We start from the raw sequence: 22,288 nt of genomic DNA on the forward strand, positions 1-22,288 counted from the left end.
GAAGCTAACTCATTGGAATTAAATTTATCAGCATGTGCTCAGAGGTAATAAGCTGTCAGTTATAAAATGAAGATTTGTATTTAGATATATGATAGGACGAAAAATGAATAGGCAAAATAAATGAAGCTGCTTTACAACTAAATTTCTTATTTGGAACCAACAGACCACGAAGAGAATCATGATGATGACAATGATTATTGCAGATAATATTTCCCTATGGAGGTGAAGATAGCAAATATGAAATAATTATGTAACGCAGGCCCACAAAGAGTTAACAGGAGGGAATATTTGCAGAAATGTTTCGATAGAGGGGACCAAACCTTAAAGCATTATCAAACATTATAATGTAGGAAATCTAATTAGGACTGGGGGGGGGGGGTTACTCCAAGATGCACTGATCAAAACCAGACTTTGTAACCTGCTAAGACTGACACACACATGAAGCATTAATCTTTGTATACAGAAATATTATAAAACACAAACATCTCCACTAATTTTAACCATCATGACAATCAAGTCTGAATAGTGCTAATTATGTAAATTGTGTAAATAAAAACTATGTATAAAACTTTACAATTATCTGCCTAAATAGCTCTCACTTTAAATACAGTTACAGCAGAGTGGAGAAGCTGAATATCCATTTCAAACTGAAAATTTCATCATAGCAGGATTTCTATTTTTAAAAGGCTGAACTGATGAAAGCTGGTCTAAGTTACACCCAAGCTTGGGGCTAAGGCAACTGAATTTCAATTGATTAGGTACCCATGCATGATGAAAGTTTTATAAAATGACACCATAGTCAAAACATTTCAAAGGAAACAATCCCTGCTGTATGCCAGGATACTGCAAATGTGCCAGAAACCACATGAGAGCATTAGATAAGAGGAAAGTGAATACAACTGGGTAAAACAGAAGCAAATTCAAACATAAAATCTAACAATATATGACAGTAACTGTCTTATTAGTACTTATTTTCTTCTGGTTCCCCAGTAACTAATTTGTACTTTGTGTAATATGTCATTTTGTTATTTACAACCGACTTGACAGCTGTGAATTGTTATTATTTACCTGTGCTGTGTATTAATGAAACCATTTGTGCAGGAACAAAGAGTTTTGGAGCACTCTGGATGAAATTTATATGTGTGTTGATGAAATGAAGCAGGCAGGGTGGTCAAGATTTAAAAAAAATCTCTCTATAAAAACAAATGTACTCGAAGCTATAGAATTAAAAGTGTTCACTATTTTGACAACTGCAAAACCTTTTTGTATGTTTCACAGGTGCACAACTGATATAATCAGAAAGCTGCTGTAGGTTTTAATATATATCACTTATTGAGCGAGAAAGAGATGAGAGATATGTTCTTTCATCTGAGCAGGTTGGTGTAAACAAGCAAAGAAAAGTGTATTAAAAATGCTGTGTCTATAGGGCTCATGTCTGATGCCTGTCAAATCATTAAAAAGGAGAGGTACTGTTATCAAATGCTTGGGATCAGCAATAGTGGTGGCACATCACTGAGATGAGGTATGTCTTCCATGGGGGCAACTCGAGGGCCTTTTGTGAATTTATAGAGTACGATAAAATCTGCTTCATATTTCTCCACGAAATCGGCTGATGAAAGTAGCCTGAGAGAGAATTACATGGCAAGAGTTTTGTCACCAGACCCATAGGCTTTATAGGCTGGGAATTGAAAAAGGTAATGAGAAAAGCCATGCTGCTGGTTGGCTGTGTTTAATAAGTCATCATGCCTCTATCTATTGTTAGTCACACACCCCACCAAGATTGTGTTTTCACCATACTTAATACTCTGCAGCCAGCAGGCATTTCAATGGATATAATATATCCAGCACAGTGGCGCAGGCTAGCAGCTTATAGCACAGACACCATTACACAGAGTCGTGTGATAACAGTGAACAAAGAACAAAGTCTAAAAAATGAGACTGTTCTCCAGTTGCCTCTCTTCTTGAAGTATATGTGATTGCAATTAAGATAGATGGCTTCACCCCCCCAAAAAAAATCCAATTCCGGGACATGGTAATTATGTGCAGAACTTACAAGTAAAATTGTCCCTCCCTGCACGTTGCACACTACAAGAATGTGTCTGTGCATGTGTGCAAACACACAGCATTCAGGCAGCAGTAGACAGCAAGAAAAAGAGTGACGTAAACGTTTCGCTCCTCGGGATACTAAAGATGATACTTGGCAGATGTATTTTTCTCCTTTTTTAAATTGGTTCATCTCATAACTCATCAAACAAATTCCCCCCATCCCAGTGATCTCTTTATTCTTCTCACAGACTTCCTGTCTCTGAGTAAACTCGGCACATAGGCAAAAAAAATAAAAAAATAAAAAGCAGCCTGAAGGAAATTGAATTTAAATGTGAATTGATGATGAATGGTTGAACTGATTTTCTGGCAAGAATTAAAGCTTTGTAATGACACTTGACACACATTTGATGAAAGGGAGAATAAAACAAAAAAAAAAATGAAAAGGACTACTTTTTACAGTTTGTATAATTACTGTATGACACATATAATGGGCCATATTTTCCATTTTGACAGCAAACTCCAGAGATATCTTTTGTCTTTATGTCATTGCCTCTGGGTATGCATGAAAACAACACCATTACTACACTCAAACCTGTCCAGACTGTTTGTTGTACATTTGTACACCTCCATCTATTTACATGAGCAGACCTGTTTTAAAAGACAGGCTTGTCACATACTCTGATCAACAAGAGTCAGCCAGAGGGATTTCTGAACCATGTGGAGTTTTTAACATGGAAATTGGCTTTGAACCCCATCTGCACAGGTCGGCACATCTTTGGCTGACAGGGAAAATGAACCATCAATTCCTTATAATGTGGCCTGATTATTATCCTACTTACCCCCCGCAAATTCAAACTTAGTGAATTTCTGCACCCTTTGAAATCTGTAAACTCACAGACAGGGAAGGCCTAATGTCTTTTTTTTCTTCAAATGACAGTCAAATAGAAGCACCACCAACATAGCAATTCCAAAGAAAAACCTATCAACAAAGCACTTTTAGAGCAGTGCAAGGGTTTACAAACACACTTCAACACATCACACACATTTCCAATATATGAGAAACCATCCTATCCATCTGATAATAATGCTCTAAATCTGAGATCAAATCTCAGTGTTGAACAAGGCCATATAAATCTTTAAGAGAATGAAACTGACTAACTAATAAAAAGTTAAATAAAAAGTTAAAAACAAAGATGACTATAAATTGGTTTTGAGGTTTCCTTATGACAACAAATATCTGAGTATTCTGCACCATGAAATGATTAAAAAATATATCCTACCTGTGTAGAAGAATTTCAGACCCAAAAAACGAAACAAAATAAAGCAAAACAAACAAACAAAAATAAAGATTTATATATTAGACTCTTAACAAGTGAAATGGGACTCTGACTGGGACACATGATACAAACCAGAGCAAAGTTTGAATGTGTGAAGTGTGTTCAGCAACTTCGGCAAGGGATCTGTCAACGTCCAATCTGGGATGTCTTTATTTGACACGATTGGTTTTGTTAGGTTTCTTGAGTCAGTCCAGCCCGCTGGTGTCCCTTTCACCCCTAAAAGCAGCTGGGCCCTGACCCTTGCAGCACAGACCCTCAAAGCTGAGCTCTTTTCAGCTCAGGCGTACAGGGAACCTCCCTGTTCCCTCCCACCAGCAACATCTCATTCAGCTGCAGAGATAACTTTATTCATCTTGTGCATCATTGTATCCAGTTGAATGCAGAAACTATGCAGACACTCGAGTGAATTAAACTAGCGTGCGTGCATGTGTTAAGGACAGGAAAGAAGGGGAGGTGTTATGTCTTAATTTCTTCATTTTGACAGAAAATACATGCGTGGCTTCACTTTGAAAAAACACCTTCAGGCTTTTCATTTCAGTATGAATGCTTGCAGTTTACCTGAAGTATCAAATTAGAGAAAGGTGGTCTTTGTCATTTTATGTTGGGGCTTAAAATATTGTAATCATGCCAGAGAAATTCAATACATTTTGACAATTACACCAATGTCTGCAGATGATTTCTGCATGTTACTGGAGTTAATTTACATGTAAGTGCTAAACAACTAAGTTTTTCCTTTTTTTAATTTGGTAAACTCTCTGCTCTCCTATTTCTGATTTAGCGATGGGCAGCTGGCGGGGACAGTTAAGCTTATTTTCACCTGCCTAACACCAAAACAGCACTAGGACCACCCTGCTCTTCTCTCATCATTCATATTCAAGCCAGGGCCTCTTGACAAGTCTGCTGATCTCACTCAATGTTTTGTGATTTGGACAATACGTTTTCACTGTGTGGGCAAAAACGCTGAGGCCATCACACTTCTTGAGGCCAGTCTTGTGAGACTCAACTGAGGCAGAAGCTCTGAATTATTCCTCCTCTGTGAGAATCATGCTTGTCAGTGGATCCGCCTGATCCCAGATAAGTCTAATGCTGCAGTCAAACAGAGTATGGTGTCCTGTGTTTCTACACTAATGTGACCAAAACACTCTTTTATATCAAGCTCATACTGATGCAGGAAAAGTACTGTGAATGTATATACATGTTATTTGTTATGTAACCCACACTTCAATTTCTACATTATGTTGCACTCCTGAGCTTTTGCTTTATAATATCTTTAATATATTACTACTTATTTTTATATTGTTTTGAATAGACGGTCAGCAATAAAGTCAACAAACAGAAAGTTTACTATAGAATTTACATGATAGTGTTCATTATATTGAATTTTGCTGTGAAATGTTGCAAAAATAGGGCAGTAATGATGGAAATTTGCAATGAACCTTTGCAATAAATAGGTAGTAATGCTGAAAGATTGTAAAATGGACACCTAGTGGATCCAACAAGACATAGTCCTTTAACTGTTTAATCACATATGTGATTTAATGACATTTCAAGTCAACAAACAAACATAGGAAGCTTGCATCATAACTAATTTAAATGTTAAAAATGTCTGTCCCAAACATCAACTTATCCTCACTACTTTTAAAATGCCATGTGGTTTTCTGCATGAAGCGCAATGATACTCAAAAATATGATTCTTCATAAAGAGTGCGAATATCTGTGATGTGGGCATTGGTAAAAATCCTTTTGGTGATTTCAATATCTAAAAGAGAAAGGTTTATACATTAGCGCTGTAGTTGCAAAACACTGTTGATATTCAAATGATTATTGTGCAAAATCTGGGATAAGCTTCTGTGTGAGAGCTCTTCTAAGTGCCTACAACTATTGCTAATTCCTCTCACCATTGTGGGCCGAACAAAGGCCTTAATCCCATTTCACTTTTGCAGAAGGCTGGGGCTATTTTCCCTCTCATAAACCAACAACACTCCCCCTAGCCAGAGCTGAGAGGTTCTGAGAAAGGGGCCAGTGTGTGTATACTTCAAGGCTTTTTTGTCCAACTTGGCTAGTGCTCTGCATAAACTTTTAAGTGGTCCCAGTAGGCCTCAAACACCTTTTGGCAGAAAAATAAGCTACCACAAACTGTAAAAAGGAAACCAAACACTCTCTTAACCTGGACAATACAAAAAGAAAATATATGAAGTCTTTTATAACTCAGATTGGGTCTGGACTGCACAGAGTTAACATGTTTTTTCACTAATAAAGGAACTTTCATTCTTCTATAAGCAGCTCTCTTTCTCTGCATTGTAAATCCTTTAATACATTATTTATAACATGGTGGTCCACTATCAAAGCAAGTGAAGTAGGACAGGATTCAGTTCTTGTACTTTGTAGTTTAGCTTCAGCCTGCAGTGGAAAATAAAACCTCTTCTCTGACTTTGACATAATATTTTCCTTTGTTATTCAACCCACTTCATTTCTACCTTTCAAATTTATGGTTTAATTAAAACAAGTAACAGTTTCAGGGATTTTGTCCATTCAATTATAATTACATCACAGAGCACTAACCGCAAATGTGAATATTGTCAAGAAATACAATTACTTTTACTTTTTAATGATAAAAAAAACAGGTATTCCATTTAATTTTGATGCACCACCTAAAGATTATTTCATCTCTGCTTATGACTGATTTCCTTTTAAAAACAAGAATTATCTTAAGGATGAATACATTCCATATATAAAGACGGCCTTTAAAAGCTGACTTTTTTCTATTCATTTCAGTTTTGTAAATAACAGTATGAGCAGAATATGATCAATCGGAGTTCCTGAGTATATACGGAAATGGTAAAGCTCCCTGGAACAGACCGCAAAGCCACAAGCCCAGTTGTTTAGTGAGTAAGTGATGGCTTTATTCAGCTGCTGTGTCATGTGGTGCATGTGAACCAGCATGCAGACCAGCATGTGGCCTGTGTTGGCTCATGTTAGGTGTGTAGTTAGAGGGTCTACTTGCACTTAAAAAAGCGGGGCACAGCAAATACAAATCAGCCAGGGCTGTTCTTCAACAGCCAGACAAACCATCCTCCTTTAATCTTAATCAATTAGACACCCATGAAGTGCAAACAAATCACAAACCTGTCAGTGTACACAATACAGTGTAAAGAATCTGCAAATTACATGCAGTGTAGACAAGCTGCACTCCTTCCTACAAAGCTGCTGGGTTGAGTCTTCTAAAAAGCTTCACATCACCCAGATCATATTTGTGCCATTGACTTACAGTGTATTAAAGAGGATCTCTTTTCTAAGATGCCCACTGGAATCCAGAACTGTTAGCTTAATATCCACTGGGATCCACTGAGGTGAGTGGAGCCTTTCACATACAATACTCAGTCCTGGAAAGTGATACGTCTTTGCTTGATGTTAATGGTTTGTAACATCCCAAGATAGCAAAATTTATCTCTGGCAAACCTGGCCTAATGATATTTCCCTTATTCAAGTTGACTGAGAAAAAAGTCATAGTTAGTATTATTGAATTTTTACACATGCATACAGGGAGTCATGTATCAAATTCTACCAACTGTTATCTGCACAGAGGACCACCTGAGGCATTTTTAGGGGGATGGGGTTCGGGCTGAGGATTACTTGCTTTACCTGCTTTCCAGTGACTGGCTTTAACATGAACATTAACAAAACAAGTTTTAATATGTAAAATTAAATTAATTAAACATTTGCTTGTTAAATACAACTGTCACTGTCTTGCCCGAAATTTTTTATAGTAGTGGTATACACCACAGAAATTGTTGCTGATCATCTCATTAATTATTAATTTACCATTGCATGTATTGGCCTCGTACCTTGAAAGGATCAAGTCATTTTGGTGAACTTTTAAGGCTTATATGGCAAAGTCTGCAACATTTGATTTATAAACAGTAGCAGTCTACAAGCAGTAGCTGTTGGATTGAAATGTAAAATCCAAAAATGAAGTATTCAAAGGATAGAATGAAACTGTAATATGAAACTGTAACTAACCTCATTTAAATCTACAGTATATTTAGTTCCTCTCAACTGCAACAGAATCCTATTTGCTGTATATGTGAAGCAATGGAAACAATGATGATACTGCATTAAAAACCCCATGATTCAAATGTGGGATTATGAGGAAAAAGAGTTTAAATGATGACCAGAACTATGTCTTTTTGTTGTCTACCCTTAACTATATAGTTTATTTGCCATGATCAGTCTTTCCATAACCTAAACCAAGTAGTTTTAGTTGCCTAAACCTAACCAAACCTTAACCATACCGTATTTGTCATGAGCAGCTATTTTAGGAATAATCATTTGAAAAACGTTGGCAGTGAACGCTCAAAAATGCTGTCAAGGAACGTAATCTGGGTTTTTGAGACATCGTCCAATATCAGCGGACTGTCTGGTGAGTGGGTTGTGTAAAAATGATCTCTGCAACCAGCATGTTGTGAGTTTCCCCACAGAAAATGTCCTGGCAGTAAAATCATCTGCAGAGTGTGAGCTGATTCACTTTACTTATATCCATTCAGTTGAATGCTGTCTGTTGTAAAATCAAACCTAATTCTGCAAACTCATTCAACTGGCTTTGAATGTAGTAATCACAAGACCCACTAAGATACTAAGAAACACTGCAAGCTTTTGGGAAAATTGTAGTGGACGCTTATTTTGGTGGTTTATGTTCTGCTTTGCAGTTAGCTACTTCTGATCCTCTTCTTCAAGGAGGAGTTTTTTGAGTTTCAAAGTGCATTTGTGGCACCTGTCCTAAAAGTTAGAAATCAGAAATCTTTTCTTAGAGAAGCTTCATTTTTATTCCCATCACAGCATTAGTTGAAGATAGAAAATTTTGTATTTTCAAAAGGTTAATACCACTTTGGAAAGTCAAAAGATTACAAATTCTTTTCCAATAATTTTTCAACTGACATAATACTTTAAAACAGCTTCATCTTATAGTGTTTGTTGAAACTTACACAACCAAGCTGGATTGAAAAACTGTAGTCAGGAAGATATCCTGATTATCTGCTTGTATATCCTGATCATCTGCTTGTATGTATTGTATTTATATGACCCTAAGTCATTAAACTGGACATTGGATCATTAACATAACTGCAATACTTGACATAATTGTGCAATATTCTGTGTTTATACTGCTGTGCAATATACTCTTTTCAGATGTTTAAAATTTCCTATTTATTGATATTTATTCATACTTCTATTACTACTGTGCAATATCCACCGTCTCATTATAATATTAATAGGCTACACTTAACTTGACAGTTCATGCACTATTACTTACTACTTGTATTATTATACCGTACATACTTATCATCAACCACTTTGTACTTTACACTTATTTTAATTTTATACTTATACCCACTTGGTGCTTCATTTATCTGACCTGTATTATAGTGTATTATATTTTTTGCTTAGTACTTCTCCTGTGTGCACTGACGTGATAGTGAGCTGCTGTAACAAAAGAGTTTCCCCTCGGGGATCAATAAAGTATTTCTGATTCTGATTCTGTATTGTATATTTTTTGTATATTGGGGTTATTGTTATTACCAGTCCTTTGAGACAGTTGTGACACAGTGTGACCAGCAATTAGTTACACTCACTTAACTGTCACATGTTATTATTGTACATATTGTACACTGACACACTGTTGATGACTTGATCCAAATGTTCTGTCCAAATGTTCTTTAATCTGGCCCTTTGCTGCATGTCGTCCCCTCACACTCTCTTCCCCTTTCCTGTCTATCTTCGACTGCACTATCAATTAGAGGAAAAGTCAGGGGATCACCAAATTCATTAGGATTCATCCTCTGGGGACCATGAATGTCAGTACAAAATTTCATGGCAATTCATCTATATTTCAGTCTAGACCAATGTGGTGGACTGACCAACCAACCGACTCACAGACCATTGCCATCCCTAGAACCATGGTACTAGCATGGCTAAAGCATTACTGTTTGTGTCCACATGGCCACATCTATTGCTATTTGCTATTTTGGCGCATTTGATTGCAAAAAGTAAGTTACCACATCTTTAACAGACAGAACATGCTCATTGTACACTTTTCTATATCTATATAGGGGAAGAAATTCAGGGGCAACTGTACAAACAAAACCTTTCTAATCAAACTAGCTCCTGCAATACTTTTTGCTTTGTATGAACTGTATGTTTTGGACTAGGAAAGAGTAAACCCAGTATTTTTTCTTTAGTTACCTGCGGTTTAATTAACCCTTTTTAACCTGCCAGCCAATCAATGTTTAAACCCTGAAACATAGATATACAATGGTTATATCTAAGTGTAGTGCTAATCAGCTTTATCTATGGGTCTATTGTTGAGTTGTTTGGATAATTGGATGATTTACATATATTTTGATGATTTTTCTTTCAAAGACCACAGTTTTTATTTGTTCTGTTTTGTTGACATTTAAAACTACAGAGCAAAATAAATTTTCTTTTTACTGTGATTTGATGTCACTTATGGATGGTTGGAATTTAATATTATTAACAGAAACTTATGAGTGGGCGAGTTTTGCTTTCTGTGAAGTATTAAACAAACAACACATATGTTCCATGATACATTAACATAGCCTATTGAAAACTTTGTGCAACACTCTTAGGGCTTGTGTCTACATAGTGTTTTTTTCTGAGCGACAACATCTTTTTTTCAATTGTCCCCAATGAGGAGAGAGCGCATGCGGCAGCCTAGACAACAAGTGCTGCACCCAGCGCTCCGACTTTTTCGTGCTGCAGCTCCAAGCGCTTCTAGTTGAAAATCTCTGAACAGAAAGGCGCTGATGTCAGTTACCAATTATATATTAGATAGGGTGGACTTGTCACCTTGGTAACCAAGAAAATGGAGGAGAAGCTTGTTCTGGCCGTGTCTGTCTATCTTGAGCTGTATATATCAGAAAGAAACTATCATAACAGAAACCTGTTTGTGGGAGCAGATCGGCCGGACACTGAATGTTGCTGGTCAGTGTTGTGCTTTTATCACCCTATGCGTTGTAAGCTTGTTGTTAGCTATGTAGTCAACCCTCTGTTAAGGTAGTGTTTTTTTAACTCTCATCGCACAAGCGCTTCATCCCAGCGCCTGCCAGTGCTTTTCTGCCAGAAAAAAAAGCTATATGGATGCAAGCCCTTAAACAGCCCACACAGCATGGGGTGACATAGTCACTTGTGATTGGTAGAAATTACTCCTGCTCTAGTTACATTAAAATGCTTTTAACTTGTGAAAGCAACAAACACCCACCCATGTGAGGGTAAATATTGGCAGAGGTTGAATTAATGAAATATAATTTGGACCGGACAGTGCAAAACTGAGTATTGGGCAACCCTAGGGAACCAAAATCATCTATGTGTCTGATACATAGTTCTGTATTTGCACACTATATGCTGTACTCATTGACAGTTAGCACTATCTAGAACATGAAGTGAGAAACCTTGAAGGAATCCAAAGTTAGCTTCAGTTTTTTATTCTATTGCAGATTTTTAAGTTGTGGAAAAAGGCCCATTTTAATCAACAGTAAAAATAATCAATGTTTAGCGCTATGTTGTGGAAAGTAAGGAAGAGAAATTAAAAAATGGAAGGTAAGGAAAGTGTTTTAATACTCCTTAGCACCTTGTATAGATAATAATGTGACTAGATATTGTATACTGTGTAAACTTCCATTAGTCAATAGTGTTCATATTCACATTGAATCAAATGACTACTAATACAATCTAGTGGTTGGTTTCAGTGACAAACCCACAGAGAATTATCATCCACAGGTCTATAAGCCAGGCTTAGCCTCTTTTAGTTCATTGTTTTGATTGTATTGCCTACATTTCCTTTGTGGTTGAGTCTCACAGCTCTCATCTACACCTATGCAACAGCAGCAGCAGGTAGCTGTTTTCAGCTACCTGCTGAACCCACTGATAAACCCACTGTGCAGAAAGTCAAACATCTTGCAAGACCCAGATATTTTTCTCAGGAGTTGGTGGAGACCAAAACAGAGCAAAGAGGAGATCTAATATTGGATTCACATTTGTTGGTGGCCAGAAACATGACTGCAATGGGATGACAATGTTGCTCCATGTTTGCAAGGTGTCTTAGTAGGCAAATGTTTGCAAACAAGTAAGTCATAACAACTTACAAGGTGATATATATATATTGTGTGTCTCTGTCAGCTTGTCTGGGAATTCTGCTTCCCATTGGTGGCTATAACTTTATTATTGCAGCATTAAATAAAAGCCTGTACTAGAGAATGAGTTGCATTTGTTTCCAATAAAACTACAGGCCAATTCAGGTAAGCAGCACATTACCAGCTGGTCAGCAAGACATGTGAGTCCTCCACGGTTTTGTTTAATCGTTCTGTCGTTAATTTATGAACTTCTGACCAAGAATGTGGCCTAATCCTCAAGAACATGTTTAAATGCACTTGAGATCACAGTAACATTGCTGTGAGGAAGCAACAGCCTGTACTCATTGTCTGTAGACAGCAGAGTTTGTGTTTTGAGAGACATACGACTAGAACCTGAATAAGGCTTTAGTTCAACATGAAAGAGGACTAAGACCTGGCAGAGAAGACACAAACAGGAAGTAGACCATACTTGTCCCTCTAAGTACATGTTTGCACTGTACTCTGCTTGGTGCACTTTTGTTTGTTCAGCTGTATTTATTAACTACTAACAAAACTTAATTTCTGTTGTCTTAGGGTGCAACAGATGTTATGCAAGCTACAATATACAACAGCTGCGTTTGCAAATCTGACTGCACTACCACATAAGGTGACTAAACAGTTAATGAGATATAGGATTATTACTAGCTTCTTTAACTATGTTAAACTCACCCTCCTGAACTCTACATAGATGGACTATTCGTGCAAACACAAATAAATCTACAGATACGAAAATATGTGCAGAAATTTGCTGTCATGTGCTGTCAAGATCTCTGCGAAATATTACACAATATTCCAGTTTCTTCCACAGGGCTACTAATCATTTGCATTATGTTGTGTTCAGGGATTAGAGCAAAAGCAAAAAAATAATAATTAACTTTAAAAAATCATTTTTGCCTTTGTGGTATTGTATAAAAATGCATATTGTACAATACAAAAGAACCACTTAGCCCCAGTAGCTTATTGGTCTTATTAAGGTCTTAACTGGTGTGATAAGTTGTAACATCCAGGTGGTCATTAAATAAAATCTCTTATCAGGTGTTCACTTGTGGAGGAATTAAGCTGTAGTTTGGTAAAGAACATTTTCACCTCAGAGTTTAATTAATATTAAAGGAGTGGCAAAACAATAGCCCCACTGCATTTGAAATCTTAACCCCAGGTGCCCTCATTTGGAGTGCCTAGCATATCTCCATGCTGCACCAGTCTAATCTATGGCATGTCAGCGTGACCAGGTGAAAAGTGGCATTAATTCTATATTGGAGCTGGGCATGTGTTGAGAGCAGCAGAGACAGGTAGAGCATGCCATGGGAGTCAGCGTGTGACCTGACAGGGATTGGCAGGCAGGGTGTTAATTGGATAGGTGCGCCAGCCCATTTGTGTTGGCCATCCCATCGCAGAAGACATTGCATCTAGTTCTTGACTCCCAAGACAAGCTTCTGTGGTCGTCTTAGACATGCTCTGAATATAGCCAGTGAAATGATTTGTTTCCCCAACAGCCACGTGACTTTCCCCAGACACAAAGACAGGGGGATGGGAAAGACAATGCTTCACAAGGTAGAGCCTCTCTGGGCTAAAATGGAGGTTATTTGGACTGATAACAATTCAGTGTGTGTGTGTGTGGGGGTGTGCGCGTGCGTGATTAAGTCTATACTGTGCCAACAAGAAAATATTATATATTAAGTGAGTTGTAGCTGCTGGACACAAGTTTGTTTATGTTAGGACATAAAGTCAAAGATGTTTGTGAGGTACTTATTTGTTATTAGTTGGTTAATAAATGCAGTTGCGCTGTCAGTAATTAGAACACATTGGATCTAAAGTTAATCAACTATAATAGGAAGAGATTGCCATGGTTGTCATACCTTTTAGTTTACTTGGTGGCATGATTCACTTAAGTTCTAGACAAAAGATTGGCTACTTTGCGATTATGATTGAAAAGTTGTAGATTGTATGATATCTGACATCATAATGATAAACAAAACAATGCTTGTGTGTCACTACTGGCACGAGCAATTTTGTTAATTTGCATTTGTGTGGTGTTTTAAGCTAAATATTACACTGTTAACTTGCATGGTTAAGTTCATAAAGACATTGTGAAGTTAGTTCTTTCTGAATACAACCTGCAGTTTCACATACTAAAACCAATAATATTAGCTACAAAATCAGAACATTTTCATTTATCTCTATTCAGATGGGTAGTGACACTTTGTGCCAAAAAAAATGTAGACTCTGGTTACTCAAGATAACATAGTTTTAGTTTCAGCTACTGTAACAGGTTCAAAAGATTTTCCGCCATGACTTTTCATGTATTTTCATTTAAGTTTGCTATATTATAGTCTGTGTGTTTGCAGTTCTGTAGCAACAGTGCTGCTGATTTTTTTGGCAGAAGCTTCAAAAGGCTCTGGTTATAAAAAAACTTACTTAGTATCACTATCTTGTGTCAAAAGTGTCATGTCTTTGCTAAATAGCTCTATAATAAAAAGGATAGTGTACAGTGTACCAGTCATTGTTGCAGAGTAAACTGGTTTAGGCCAATCGAGATACTTTCCCTTCTTATTCACTCTGATCAGCTTGACTAGTGAGTACTGGCAATGGCACTCATTTTCTTTTGAAGATGAAGTTGCATTGCTGGTTACCTGACTAACTAGCTCCCTGATTCTGTTGTTTGAATTGCACTGTACAACTACAACAGGTATGATATCCAAGAGAGTCCCAGACAACTTTAAATACCTGGTCTGACCATATAATTTTAATTCACACTGGTGTATGTTGCTTGCGACAATCAGATGTCAGAATGATCTTTTAACTTTGAAGTCTTTATTTTTCTGTCTAGCTGAGAAAACTGATGAAAACACGAGATGAAAAATGTTTGATCCTCAATTTTGCTTTGCACACTGGCTACAAACTTCCTCTCTCTGCTGTCTCATGAGCAAACATGCTTGAAATTATAAAAGCTTCTGAGTTATCACTGTCTATAGTCACGGATTGCATTTGTTAACCATGATTAATATTGATAGATTTTTTTTTCATGTTACTATGAAAATATATGTGTTGAAATTAATAAAATTAATGTTGGTTAAGTTGAATTTAAGAGCTTAAATTTGTACATCTTAGCAGGGTTTTGTAGCATGACTTCTTATAAGTATACTGTACATAGAATATTATTTAAAGTAGCGACTATCAAGTCTTAGATAGAAGATATTCTTGGCCCTCAAAAGAGTGCTTCTACAACAATTTCAGAAATGTTGTCATGAATTGATATGTTGATGATGAAGCAGCGGTTTAAATAGAAACACATCAGGCTCTAATTCTACTGGACGATGAACTTGGTTGTGTTCAGCCTTGACCCATGTTTTTACAAATGGCGTAAACCCCATTAACAAAATGTATGCCCCATTTGCTAACATGCCTTAGATTGTGTGAAGTGACTGACTTTAGGACTGTCAGATTTCTCAGTGCCGGTTCTCCACTGGCCAGTTAGACAGGGCCGTCGGTGTGTGCTGTGGGGTGGTGCGGTTATCTTCTCAACTAGTAATTAGATAGTGAGAAAATGTGTGAAGAATTATGATGATATTTTCCAGTATAGATATTTTTTCTGTATGTTAGTACAGTACTAGATATTGAAGTAATATGACTTAGACAGGCATTAAGTACTTTGAAAGGAATAAATTATTGCTCACGCAACGTTTAAGCAACTGCAAAATGAAAAACGGGTAAAGAATGTTGTTCATTTCTAATATCAGAAAACTGTAACTCTGCATTGCAGTTTTGCTTTGTGCATACAAATGCACATTGCTATGCAACATGAACCAGTGATGCCTGCTTTTATTTGAATATGAATGGTCTTCTAATACAGCAAAGGGTACACACAACCTTCAATTTAACCTTAGCCATTGTGTTCGATGCAGACTAGCCTTTCTATTGTTAAAGATGCTGCATCTTATTTTTTTAATAAGCAAAAGGATTAATTTAAACCCCATGCAATCCAAATGAAATGGGGATTTTTGGACGCTTCCATTCAAAATGTGTCTGGAAAGATAATTCCACTTAATGGAGGCATTTAAAGAAGTTGGCTGAGGCCTTCACTGCAACTTGGATTATATCATGTGTTTTTTCCCTTCTGCTGTCACAATTTATCTTAAAAAAGAGAGCTAAAACTCAACATTAACATGAATGTTTACCACAGCTTCTATATTAATGACCATTTTCATAGTCGCAGTAAATAGTGAGATTTTCTACATTGTTAGAGGTATCTAATGAGGAATATTATTCTATATTAATTATTATTATTATTATTATTATTATTATTATTATATTCTTTGTCATTTAATCTTATTTGGCTCTTTTCCATTTCCCGTCACTATATAGATTTCCCTCAGCCTGAGTTAGGGGCTGGTGTGAGCTGTCAGATTTGCGGTTGATATCTCAATTAAGCAAAATAGGAAATCTATTGTTTATGGGGGTGTGAGAGGGTATTTCCAAGCCGCAGGCTTTAAAATGGGAACAAGAATGTGTTCGGTCAGCCTGAACAGTGCAGGAGGATTTTGGGGAGGACTCCTCCTTTGTGACACATGCAGCATAGACATAATGAATTATATTATAATTACAAAGCACAGTCTGTAGAAGTGGACAATATAGATATTTGGCCAGGGGGTGGAGTGTGCTGCTCCATAGAGACTGGGCCACTCCAGACTGCATTTCTATTCAGATCACTTTAACTTAGACAAATCTCAATATGAATGAATGGGGCTTTGTTTGGAAAAAAAAAACAAAAACATTTGAACAAGGACGCATCAACTTCTCGTACGCTGTGGACATAAGCAATTTTACTCTTCTGAAAAAGACACTAAGCTGCCAAGGGTTTCACTTTGTTTGACTGTCAAAAAGTACTCACTACGTATCCATTTATAAATCCAAAATAACAGCCACAAAATACAAGCATGTATAATACTCATTCAATAAATAAATGTTTGTAGGCAGGAATATGTTTCACCAGAGAACATTTGTTTGTCTGGAAGAACATGCTGTGTGTGGTGATGGAGGGAGGTACTGTATATTGTGGAGAGATTGGGCAAAGCAGAGTGAGCAGAGAAGCAGAGGGGAGTGAAGCTGGCAGTGACTGAGAAGATGAGGATTTGACGGCAAGGTGACAAAGAGTTCAAACAAAATGAGGCTTGTAGATTAGCAGCACTCCCCTCTGTGACAGGTGTCATCTCTTGGGGCAGTCTGTCACTCTGCCTGCTGCCACTCTTTATATAATATGTGCAGAGAGAGAGAGACGAAGAGAGAGGAGGAGAGGCAGCACCACTTGCACCTCACAAGGCACGGCCTAGCCTGCTCTACCTGCCAGTAACCAAGATTAAAGCCTAAGTGGCAGAGAAAGAGCAGGATGAACAAAAGTCAACCAAATGTTTATTTGTCTCCCTAGTGATTTTACTTTAATGATTTCATCATAACCAGAAACTTCTCAATCAAAGTCAATGTAAAATCACTTAGTCAGGGACATTATCTTATAATAGAGAAACACTAATGTCCATGATTACTCCTTGACACTGCAGTTTGAAGATATGCTATTCAGGCAATTCAAATTGCTTTACATCTTTAATCTGCATCATATTAATCACTTTCATATTCCTGGATGTATTATGCCATTATAGGGAATGTTAGAAATCAGTGACAGGACTGTTTGTGTCAATATTAGATTTTTATATATTTTTTGCATCAATGTGATGAAATGGTGTCATGTAATTTAATCATGTCATTTAATTAGCTGAATCAACCAAAAAAAACATATTACCATCTTGTTATTTTATCCATAAACAGTTTCTCAATGGAATTTACACAATATCTACTATATTAAGATATATATCAATACCAAGATTTACATATATGGTGATATAAGATCAACACACACACACACATATACATATATATTACAAACACACACAATTACACAAACTCAGGGAAAGCAAGCAAAACAAAGAGACACAGAGAAAAGAGAGAGTATTGTTCTTTTGTAAAGAGCTAGTGAGTTCTGCCCAGTCCCTTAACAAGTCTGTGATACAGGAAGGTATTAACTAAAGCTCGGAGGGAGCCAGCTCACATCATCCTGGTGACATGCAGGCTGAGACCTGCTGCTCTCTGCCCAGGACTCCAGCCATCTGCTCCACAGATTGCACTGAAACACACACAGCAAGCGCTCCTGCCACCCCTCTGGGTGAGAGAGTCACCAGAGGGTCAGCTACTTCTCCAGGACTTTCTCCCTTATACGTTTTGACTGTTCTCACTTGCTTATGTTGATTAGGGTCACCAAGCAACCCAACTAATAATCGCATAATCTGCACTGAGTGACAAACAGAGAATCTAAAGTACGTCTAACAGGCAGTGAGAGAGACTGCACAAAGAGAGGGAATGAGAAATGAAGCAAAAAGCACGAGAAGTATTCTGATGTTTGTTTTTGACAGATGAGGGATGCCCCCTATTGACTTTGTCAGGGAAGCTAGAGACAGGGGTAGAGAGTAAAACCAGAGAGCATTGGTGATTGCAAATTGTGAAAAAAAATAACCCGAGTACCATCATTCTCAGTTACAACCACAATAGTAGGAAATGGACAAAGGAAAGGCTCTAGCTGAAAATTCAGATGGCCAATATACATTAAGGTTTTAAAATATTCATTGCACAGGTTGGAAGGGATAGAAGGTTATGTGAGTATTTGGCACCCTCCCGAATGGAATATTCTCTCTGAATAACAATCAGGTTGTATAGAATCAGACGTATAATGAAAACAAAGATGAGTGGGAGCTGGTTATAGCTACATATGGCAATTTTCTGTAGCCTGGAAAAGAATCAACCACAACTTAATCAGCCCAATAATTCTAAGTAAAACACAAAATAAAGCTTTAAAAAATTGATAACCCCATATTTATTTTTTTATGTGGTTGATTCTCTTTAATTCAGAAATTCTTTGCTTAAATTAATCTCCTGATAAAACGATTTTGCACACTTGCAGCATGAGAGCATCTGTGCCCTGTGCATTGAAAAACAAGTCATATGCCTCACAGTGCATCTCTGGTCTGTGAACCAGTGTCCGTTGGGGAAATCGACCACCCTGGGCACAGTTGTGTTGGAGTGAGTAATGAGGCAGGCTTTCCACGATGGCTGATAGAGGCTCCCATTAACAGCCATGCTTCAGGGTATTCTCTGTCTCTGTGTTGTGGAATGGAAATGAGATCTGATAGAGCCATGTATAATTTGTTGTCACATCAAAGTGACGCTTATTAGCTTTATTTCTTTATCACTGTTACATCTACAGTACCTCTGGGTAAATATTTCAGTGGAGCAGACTGCTGCTAGCATGTTTTTATTATGTGCTTCTAAGTATAGCAGTACTCAGTACAACTTTCATTGATTGTAGTTCTGTAACAACTGGTTACTGTCTTCTATTGATGTGCTTTCAAATTGGATACAATGAACGTACTTTACCCCACAAACAGACTTCCCGAAAGCTTATATCTACCGCGCCTGTTGGCTCTTAAGGAATAGTTTGCTGTCATTTTTCTTATTGCTCTGTGTGTCATTTCTTTATATCGCCAAGATTGATAAACTTATTAGTAATATCATCCTACAGTATGTAAAAGTTGTTGGCGCTACACTAGTTTTTGATATATTTTATTCATCAGCTGTCATTCTCACATAGACACACACGTTTGCTCGCGCACACACACACACACACACACACACACACACACACACACACACACTTTTCCATTAATCTCACAGCTATCCTGAAGTGGATTATTTTGAATTTATGCAACAGCCCTCTTCATATCTTTGTGACTTTGAATTGGGATATTGCTGGATGGACCACTATCAGAGCAGAATTATTTTCCCAACTCCAACAGAGAACTGAGCATTGAAGGGCTATATTTTACCATTGCATCTATAGATGTGCAGCATTATAACTCATGAGTGGCACCTCATTTCACACAGCCTAATGGCTTGACACTGAGAGCACACTGGGGATCCAGGCAGGGGAGCTTCCCTTCATATTTTGGTCTAAGTTTTATGAGATACAAGGATTAGGGTTGATTGAAAGTCACAGTGAGCTGCTGCACAGCACTGCAGTATGCATAAGGTTTTACATTAAATGTTCCCCATTGATGACTTAATTGTATTAATGATACACAGGCAGCCCATGTTATATCACTTTGATTTATGTTTTTACAAATTCTGCAGGCTCAATTTGCTGTGCCGAATAAAACCTGACAAGTCAAAGATAAGTTCAGATGTGCGTCTTTATACTTCTCCCCCCAAAAAATCACCCCAGACTGCAGCAGCCGTGTGATATTTAACTGATTTAGATAGAGAGAAGCAGACACTGAGGCACAGTCTACTCTTTGGTGAACTTATCTGCCTGGATGTGACAGACAGTGTAGCCCTCCAGCTTAGTTGTCATACACCGGCAACCAGTCAGAGCTCGTCAGGTTGCAGGATTGTATAATTGTGTTGTGACACCTTGAACCCGCCGGTGGTATATAACCATGTTAATTTCCTGATAGCACACCATGGGCCGTTAGAATCTGAGTTATGATGGGTGTAATTTGTGCCTCCAATGGCAGAGTGAAAGGAGCGGGTCATCAGCAGGATAAATACAAATTAAAATTGATGCAGGTCTCATTTCTGCTTGGCCAGTTTGTGTTGGGAGGCTGCAGAGAGCTAGGAATGGTGCACTTGCCATTTGTGCCATTTGGTCTTCCTTTTCAATTCAGGGCCTGAAGGCAAAGACTCCAAATAAAATGTACCTGCCCAAAGATGTGCTGCAGTATCACAGGCTTGATAATAAAGCTCAGAACTGGGAATACGGCTGCTTTTATAGTTCACAAACTTGAGTTATGCCTCTATGAAGACATTTCTCATATAAAAGTTTGTAACCTCTAATTTCATGTCAAAGCTGTGCTCAAAAATAAATAATATTAAGAGGAAAACAGAAAATAAAAGAACAGAAACACAGAGGTAGGTTTTTGATATTTTTCCAATGTCAGTAGGAAGACTGGACATTGGACACTTTAAATGAAAAGCTTGTGATTTGTGAAACAATGTATGAATGACAGCTTCATTTGGATTTCTGTATTAGCTGTTTGTTGCTGTGTCTGAGTGCGTGCGTGTGTGTGTGTGTGTGTGTGTGTGTGTGTGTGTGTGTGTGTGCCCCACGTCCAGCAGAGCCAAAGAGGCATCCTCCTGGACTCCTGTCACAGCTTCTCTGACTGGGAGTTCAAGAGCTCTTCATTACAGCCACTGCGCATCTGAGGGAAAGAGAAACAATGCTTAGAGCCTAATGCACATAACCTTTCCATTCAATCAGCAGTTCAAACTGTCTCCCACTACAGCAGATCATTCTGTTTCTAGCTAGTCAAGTGCACCACTGAGTCAAAAAGCCTCCTATCAAAAATAGATAAAAATATCTTTCACTGTATTGACTGACAGACAGAAACCTAAATGATCATTTCGGGAATAAAACCCATACTTTTATGTGATCGTAAGGCGATATAGAAACTCTGACTGAAAATGGTAAGGACAACATTTTAACCAGCATCTATGCATTACCCCCATCACTGTCTGTGAAATATGTATATTTATGAAAATAAGTGTTAAAACCAGCTTGACAGTACAATGCCGACATAAAACAAAAGCTCATCAGTAATGTTTTATACAAATCCACTGATATAATAATTATACTATCCCCAGTCTTTAGTGGAGGTTGATTGTTCTTGCTGTGAGCTAACACACTTAATTGTAGTATGCAAATGAGAGCAATTACAAAGCTTTTAGGTGAAGAGATGACAGCTGAGGTTGGTTTTATTGGAGGCCTCATCCAGTTGTCATGGAAACCACATAGAATAACGCAATTGTCAAACGGATATAATCTCAGGATATGTCCAGAAATTGCCTCCACTCTACTTTTTGTTCCATGAACTGATCCATATGAAAAGGAGATTCTTTGATTACTGAACAAATTGTCAATTTGTGTTGTGCAAAGGAAAAGAGGGTTCGTTTGAGAGAAATAAATGTTGGAATTGATTCGATTTCCAAACCAAAGCTTCATAAGAATGTAAAATATAAAATACACACACACATACAGTTGTAGCATCAACAATTAGTCACATGTATCAAAAAAGGAATTTCTGATAATTATTTGAAGGGAAATGGTTTTTATAGCACTCGTATCTGTTTATGCTGTGAAGACTGTGGCTTGAACAAACAGGCCTCCTTTTTATATTTGATTTATTGATACATGATAGCTTATAGGGCATTGATATGTGACAATTTTAACGCTAGTTAGGCCTATCAACTGTAAATCAAAGAGACTTATACACTGTCTACACTCAAACAGAACAGAGTGCTTATTGTCAGTGGAACCGCCCAGAGTCAGCTTTTCAGATGGCTGATTACATGACAATCCTAATAGTGGCGTTGATTTTCATTGTCTACAACATGACACAGGACACTACCTTTTAAATTAAAATCATCATTGCCATTTTTTTGCAATTTATCATTTTATTTAAAAAATATCTACATCTCCTGTTTGATGAAGTTGCACAATTTTTAAATTATATACTTTTTAGTAAAAAAAAAAAAAAGATCAGTCCAAAATGAGACATTCACTGTTCTATCTCTGTTTATCCAAAATTACACAATCACAGCCGTTGGCATGCTAAACAAAAAGTTGTG

General features: G+C 37.4%; 1 long non-coding RNA gene across 2 annotated transcripts in view; it reads right to left on the bottom strand.

Annotated features, from left to right (window-relative positions):
• LOC122874640 overlaps positions 1–22,288 on the bottom strand; it is a 101,638-nt gene that overhangs the window by 9,275 nt on the left and 70,075 nt on the right. Inside the window, exon 5 of one of the 2 annotated variants that reach the window (XR_006377650.1) lies at positions 20,771–20,862. This is a non-coding gene — a long non-coding RNA (uncharacterized LOC122874640). Of the gene's footprint in view, positions 1–17,053; positions 20,863–22,288 lie in introns of those variants that run through there. The other variant, XR_006377649.1, reaches the window with a different exon arrangement.

The sequence above is a fragment of the Siniperca chuatsi genome, linkage group LG4 (genome assembly GCF_020085105.1).
Source record: "Siniperca chuatsi isolate FFG_IHB_CAS linkage group LG4, ASM2008510v1, whole genome shotgun sequence".
Lineage (NCBI taxonomy): Eukaryota > Metazoa > Chordata > Actinopteri > Centrarchiformes > Sinipercidae > Siniperca > Siniperca chuatsi.